The sequence below is a fragment of the Gadus morhua genome, chromosome 3 (assembly GCF_902167405.1).
Source record: "Gadus morhua chromosome 3, gadMor3.0, whole genome shotgun sequence".
Classification (NCBI taxonomy): Eukaryota; Metazoa; Chordata; class Actinopteri; order Gadiformes; family Gadidae; genus Gadus; species Gadus morhua.
In genome coordinates, this window is record NC_044050.1 from 26,699,261 (window position 1) to 26,706,760 (window position 7,500).

At 46.0% G+C, this 7,500-nt stretch overlaps 1 protein-coding gene across 1 annotated transcript in view; it reads left to right on the top strand.

Annotated features, from left to right (window-relative positions):
* Positions 1-3,698: 3,698 nt before the first annotated feature.
* Positions 3,699-7,500, top strand: part of sp6 (Sp6 transcription factor) — a 6,675-nt gene continuing 2,873 nt past the window's right edge. The window contains exon 1 of the mRNA XM_030351957.1: positions 3,699-3,986. The gene's annotated coding sequence lies outside the window, so the exon portion shown is untranslated. The remainder of the gene's footprint in view (positions 3,987-7,500) is intronic.

A 7,500-nucleotide genomic window follows, 5' to 3' on the forward strand; every position in this document is an offset into this window, starting at 1 on the left:
CGAGGAAGGAAATCTCCTGTTTGTGTGTGTGTGTGTGTGTGTGTGTGTGTGTGTGTGTGTGTGTGTGTGTGTGTGTGTGTGTGTGTGTGTGTGTGTGTGTGCATGTGTGTGTGTGTGTGTGTGTGTCTGTGTGTATGCGCGCTTGTGAGTGTGAGTGTGTGTTTGTGCACGCGCGTGTGTCTTGTTTACACGTGTCTTTCCGTCCGTCTATCGTCTGTCCTTCCGCCCCTCAGGAACTCTTTAGTCCTACTCCATCACTCATGCATGCGGTGCATCAAGTCCTACAGTGGTGCGGCTCTCCTTCTATCAGTCTCCCACTCTGCACACACGCACATAAAAGAAGCTGTCTTAAGGCAAGAGCACGAAATTAGGAAGCAGAAGCTCGCAGCCATTAAGGCTCTCGGTTGAAAGGCAGCGCTGGAAGGTGGGAGGGATGGCCGGGGCGGAATGAGCCGCGCAGACAGTAATGACGGCGCCAGTGCTGTTTAACAATCAAAGTTGGGGGGCGGGGGCTCGCCGAGGAAGTGTCTCTCTGAAAATACAGGTGTTTGGTACAATCAAAGCACAGCTTGCAGAAATGACTGGGTTTGAAGTTGAAAGAGGAGGCGGGGGGGGGGGGGGTGGGGGGGGGGAGGGGGGGGGAGGCGGGGCCGGGGTGGGGATGGGAGGGGGGAGTACGGAGGGGGATTACGGGGTGCGAGTGACTGCATGAGAAAAAAAAAAAAAGGTAGGGAGGAGAAAAAAGAGGGAAAGAAGGGCTGCTGGAGACCGCCGCGGGCCGCGAACCGCCTGTGGGATTTGGAATAATCAACAAGGATGAGGAAGTGGACCACCAGGCACTTAACCGGTGACTTTGTTTGATTTATTGAAGGGAAGCGCAGAGTTAGCCTGTCTAACTCTTTGGTGGCTGGTTGTGCCAGCAGGCTTTGTCTGGGACACCAGGGGGTAGTTCCCATGGGACTTAATGACAACTTGAAACAGGGGCAGACGTTTTTCAACCTCGTCCGGCTTGAGGTTCTGAGGGCCGAGATTCCAGCGCTCGAACCCTTTGTATGCAAATTCCAGGGGGTCGATATCCACCACGTTCAGGTTGAGGTGGAACTCGTCGTAGAGGCGACAATGTCTTTTGGTGTTGCTTCAGGCCGGCGTGCTAGGAGGGGGCAAACCTTTCTAGGACTTGTATGACCTCTTTGTACATGAAAGCTACAAAGCTTTACGGTATGTTAGGTGTGTATGTATAGCAGGTATAGTACACGTCCTACTCTGCATCTGTCACAGAATCATTATTCATTTGATTGCTAATTATTTGTGACCTTTTTCTGTATGAAACGTTGACTAATGAATGTACCATTTCCTCTGTTGTCCACAGTAATTATGGACACAAAGGAACCCAGCAACAACACTCGCCGTGCGAGATTTCCATAAGTCACGGTTAGCAATAGCATAATTAAATCACAATTATGTTTTGGGTGTTTGCGGTGTCCCGTGCAATTGACCAATATGGCCAATATGACGTAAGCACTACCACTACTACAGTGTATTTGGATATATTTGTTCTTGTATGATGTCTAATGCCTATGCAGAAAACCTGTCGTTTGTGTGTGTTTGTGTGTGTGGGTGTGTGTGTGTGTGTGTGTGTGTTTGTTTGTGTGTGTGTGTGTGTGTGTGTGTGTGTGTGTGTGTGTGTGTGTGTGTGTGTGAGAGTGTGTGTGTGTGTGAGTGTGTGTGTGTGACTGTGTGTGTATGTGTGTGAGTGGTTGACTGTGACTGTGTGTGTTTGTGTGTGTGTGTGTGTGTGTGTGTGTGTGTGTGTGTGTGTGTGTGCGTGTGTGTGTGTGTGTGTGTGTGTGTTTGTGTGTGTGTGTGTGTGCGTATGTGAGGCCAGCATACTACAAGTTTACCACAGTTATCATCCATCCATTTATTCACCCCTTCATCTTCGTTTACCTCTTCTCAATGCTCTGCCATTTAACACACAGTCCTTCCAGAATAGCTTCAGAAGCCCACACTTGCTATTCAGAGAGATACCCCCCCAGTAGGTGTAAACGCTATAACATGTCAAACACGTTGTCTAAAGATACATTGGGACCATTAGACAAATATATAAGTCACCCACTTGTAATTGCACCGTCATTAAATGTTATTTAGAGGTCCCTTTTAGATTGTGTGGCGTTGTCTCGCTGAGGAAACGCGCAGGGCCATTTAAAGGCATGGGTAAACACCATTTAGGCTAGGTGTGTGGTCTTCACCGGCTTGATCTCTTGTGTGTGTACATGGCGATCCCTTCCTGAGAATAGAGAGGATACCATCAATAGTCATATTGAACTGGTTCTGCTCGGTGTTCGGCTGTTGTTCGTGTACGATGCGTGTATCCTCAGCTTTATTTTTATTTTTACACACAGCATATATTATTTTATAAATGTATTTATAAGAAACACAGGGTTGTGTGTGCCTGTCGAGGCGTTGAATTTATGTGTGTCTGCGTGCTGATTCAATATTTGCTAATATTTTGCTGATTTTCCTGTGGATAAGCTCTGCCTGTATCCCCATCAGGTACTTAGACCAAGCTCAGCGCTTTAAAAGTGCTGCTTCAGAGAAAGAGGCCTGCGCCCAGCAGGAAACCACATCCCCGCGTCTGGCTCTGGCCTGTGTTTGTCAGTTGATTTGAAGTCGCTCCCCGGACATGCAGTGACAAGAAAGGAATTAACTCTATGGGAAGGAGGGGAAGGAAGAGACAGATGAACTTATATGTTCATTTATACAATTATACGCCAAAGTGGGAACTTTGAGTTTTAAATGAGTCACAATTTATGTACCAAGATTGCTACACGGTACAGGTACTTGCATGGAATTAGTTTATTTGTGCATCCGCGCACACACGCACACACACATACTCACACAAAGTCGCAAACACACAGACGCACACACGCTCACACTCACACACACACACACACACACACACACACACACACACACACACACACACACACACACACACACACACACACACACACACACACACACTCACTAACACACACACACACACACACACACACACACACACACACACACACACACACACACACACACACACACACACACACACTCACTAACACAAGCACACACACACACTCACAATCAAATCAAACACACACACACACACACACACACACACACACACACACACACACACACACACACACACACACACACACACACACACACACACACACACACACACACACACGCGACTATTCTCTGCATAGGATGTAATATTTTGAGATTAATGTATTCAAGGCTATACTTTCAGTAAAGTGAGTAATCATAGGATTTCCAGGTCTTAGCCATCTTATTTACAGGCTACAGTCACCCAATTATGACTCCTCCACCTGGCAAGTGTTATACAACAAGTTACAAATGTTCATATTCACTATCCAATGCTGGGGGTATATATACCCCCAGCATACATGCATATTATTTATTTATATGAAAGACAAACAAATCAACTTTAAATCTTACTTAAATGTTTTTATTGTAACAGAGCAACTGCTCTAGGCGCTATGGAGCGTACCTAATATTCTAGAGGCCCGCGTCAGTGACCCTCTCTGCAACGCCGTCCGATTGGCTCTCCACTTTGGTTTCCCTGTGAGCTGTTACCTCACCGCATCTTCAAAGGAGCGCCACTACGAGTGGGCGGAGTCTCTGAGAAGTCAAGACACACAGCCTATCATAAACTTAGTCAGTCTCCCGTGTGTAGTTTACCTGGGCTGGAAAAACCTGAACGCTCTACACCACGGACTTTTGAAATGGAGGGAACAGATTAAAAATATGCGGATTTTATTTTTCTGTGTGCACCCCATGACGAATGGAAGAGACAACACATCTGGTGGCTATGACTTCGAGAATTCAAGACAATAATTGCATTTGTTGTTGAAGCCAAGTGCCGGGAGCGCAGCTGCCTTCGTCTGCCTTAAAAGTACTCCGAGGTAAGGTGACATCCCACCCAACACGTTGCTTTATGCTGAAGACCAGGTCGTGCTGTAGTCGTTGTTTCACCTGAACGCAAGAATGTTGAATCAGTGCAAGTCATTTTAAATAGAGCATCACTGGCGATAATAGACCTGTTAACTGGAGAAGAGTTAGTAGAGTTACTCGACTAATATAGTACAGTACAGTGTAATAGAGTAGAGTATAATACAGAAGAGTAGACGATTATAAAGTAGGGAATAGCCTATTAGAGAAGAGTATAATAGAGAAGAGTATGTAACGTGGAGTAGATGATAATAAAATAGAGGATGATAGAGTAGAGTATATAAAGTAGAGTCGATTGTTAATAGAGGATAACAGAGTAGAGTATGATAGGGAAGAGTACCATACAGTAGAGTAGAGGATAATAAAGTAGAGGACAGTTGAGAAGTGTAGGCCTATTAGTGTATGTAGTATAATACGGTATATTAGATTGGATGATTGTAGGGTAGAGTATAATACAGGAGTAGAGTATAATAAAGCCGATGATAGTAGAGAGCCCTAAATGTAGAGAAGTGTATGACAGAGAAGAGTATAATAAAGTAGCGCATATTAGAGTACATTATTGCAGGGTAGAGTATAATAGAGTAAAACATTGTGGAGTAGAGAAGAGAATAGAATGTTGAAATAGACATTGTGAACTTACTGCCATTGAGAAGAATAAATAATGAGTCAGCATGTGAAGAGCTTTACAAAGACCTCCACCTGGTTGTGGTTTCATTCTGCTTTCTACAGCTTCGGGCATGCCAACATTCATATTCATTCATTACAAATGCAATTTAATAATGACTTGTTTTCTGCCTCATGGTTGGACCTGTCTGAAGCGCATTTGAGTTATAGGCTCAGAATCATCGGTTTAGTTTCAAAAGTTTAGGATGTATATATGTCATGAAAAGTGAGGAGGCCGCTTGCTATTGAATATTTTCTACCACAAAAAGTCGACATGCCAATTGTTAAACAATGTAAAAAATGATGTTAGACTTAAATCAATGAAATGCCATCTGTCTGATTGAAAATAAATGGTGCCCCCAGAATTATTTGAGAGGGTATTCTTTGGAATATTTTCAGGTATATTTCTGTTTTATTGCCTGATTTTATGGTTACATATTTGCAATTACATCATTATGTAATTTAAAATAAAAAAATCACCCTGTTATATAATGTAATTATAATTCTTCTTATTTTTTAAATTGGTAGGTCTCCAAGTTGTCTCAAGAGAAGAAATAAAATGATTAAACATAGATCAACACACAAACTCCTCATAGTCATTGCCGCATTCATAGACAGTATCGGCCTTCACCATTTCAACGACTCAAGAGTTGGGGATGTGATTACATCCTAAAAAACCTTCCACACATTATTATGGAAATGACAAAATTTTCGATTTACATTCTAACATTCATGTTACAACACTGAGACATGATAGTCTCAGTGCTGTAAGACCAATGTTATAATGTAAATAGAAAATAGAAAGTCATTTCCAGAGAATATTCTCAATGTTATAACATGAATGTTAAAATATAGATATCTTCAGAGTTGAACAAGTGCAGATGTTAAACCGAGTCCCACCCGCCCAAACTCTTGGATTTATTACGAGACATAAATCCCGACTCTAAATCTGCTCCTCGCTCCACTTTGCTGGGTGCCCTCTCCTTACTCAGCGACCAGATGATCACAGTCAGAGGAGCCGTCCTTCATGTTCCTGCAATGTCTCTCCCCCCCCCCCCCCCCCCCCCCCCCACCCATCCAACCCTCGCGTGCCTCCTCTCTCCTCCAGACTTGTAAAGCGGGGGGGGCTGAGCTGGATCGTGGCCGGGCAGGTTTTACGACCCCTGCACTGTCCGCCTTCTCCATACCTTCTTCCTCCTCGGTTGTCGCTGTTTACCTGGAGGGCCTCGGGGGGGCCAGCTGTTTCCCTTGAGAGCTGGGAGTCTGGCCAGCCCTTTTATGAATGGAGGAAGAGGAGGAGGAGGAGGAGGAGGAGGAGGAGGTGGACGCTGCTGCTCACTTTGTTTGTTTACGGGTCCCAAAAATGGAGGGGAGGCCAAAGGAAGGGGAGATGGGTTCATTCCGTTCTCCCGTCTAACGAGCATTCCCCAAAAATTACAGAGCAGGTACACCGCGCTCTTCGTCTTGAGAATTCCAAACTAATTGCTTCACAATTTCGTTACGACTGGAACGCATCCCCTGTGCAAGGCCGGGGCGTGCTGTTGGGTAACATCTGTGTGATGCCGTGGGTCAGGAATGCATTGACTAAAACAAATCAGTGCTCAGAGTAGAGATTTGACCTTTAAATCAAGCCGAGATCGAGCTGGCTTTGATGGACAAATGATCCCGGGATTTTGTTTAGTCGCCCCCTCAATTGTTCCTGCAGATTCAACCCTCTGATAGGGTATCAAGCCCTAGGATCTCAACAGCAAAAAGGCCTGAGATTACTTTACAGTTTCCTGCACTAAAGGTAATTGTTGATGAGGAGTAGAGGTCAACAGATTAGTGCCAGGACTTGTCTGGAGCGGGCCAAAGCGTTCAGAAGTTTTGGTCACAAGGTTCTAGACGTAAAGTCAAATTTCTAAATTCCACCTGGCAGTTAGTTCACCTTTGATATTGTGTGTGTGTGTGTGTGTGTGTGTGTGTGTGTGTGTGGGGGTGGTAGTTCTTGAAAAGCTTCATCCAGTGAGTAGATACCTGGACTGTGTCGGTTGGATGGGATGCCGTTTCAGAGCGTAAACGCTCGCTTTAAGTAATTCCCATCTTGTTATTGCTGTCCTCCTATCGTGAGCTTCCTGAATGATGTCAGGCCGCGACTGTTGATGCTCTCTGTCGCCAGTCTGTCCGAGGCAGGGCCTTTTACGATTGCCTTACTCCCCCTACCCGCTCCTTCCCCCTCGCGTTGCCCGGAGGCTTGTTGTTGTAAATCAAGTGTGATTCACAAAAAAACAGGTTCCTCCGTCTGCCAAGCTTGATCTCCTCAAACCTCAGAGACGTACAAATAGGCTCTGGCCCGCGGCCATACCTCCCTGGGTCTCCTTCCTTTACCAAACTGCGCTCCTGTCAACACTCCCCCCTCACTCCTCACCTCCAACCCCGCCCCCCCCCCCCCCCCTCAACCCCCCCCCCCCTCGTCTCACTAGCATTTATCTCACTCCGTCTCTGCTTGGCGATGTTGTTGTCTTTGCACTTCTCTTTGACCGCCTCTCCATGGGAAGTACCTGGCAGCAGAGCCTTGTGGTTGGTGTCTGTCTGGACATGTCCCACACCCCCCCCCCCCCCCACATCCACCAGCCCCCCCTCCCCCCCCCTATCTCCCCACGGCCACGCTGCGTGAGAACTGGGGGTGTGTTCTGGGGCGGTGGTTTTATGTGATAGGTGGATTTGGGGGATTAAAGCGCTTGCGCAGAATCCCTCTGATAGGAGTTGGTACTCGCCTAAACAAATACACAAGCAAACACACACAAGGCGTCTGATTGTTGGGAC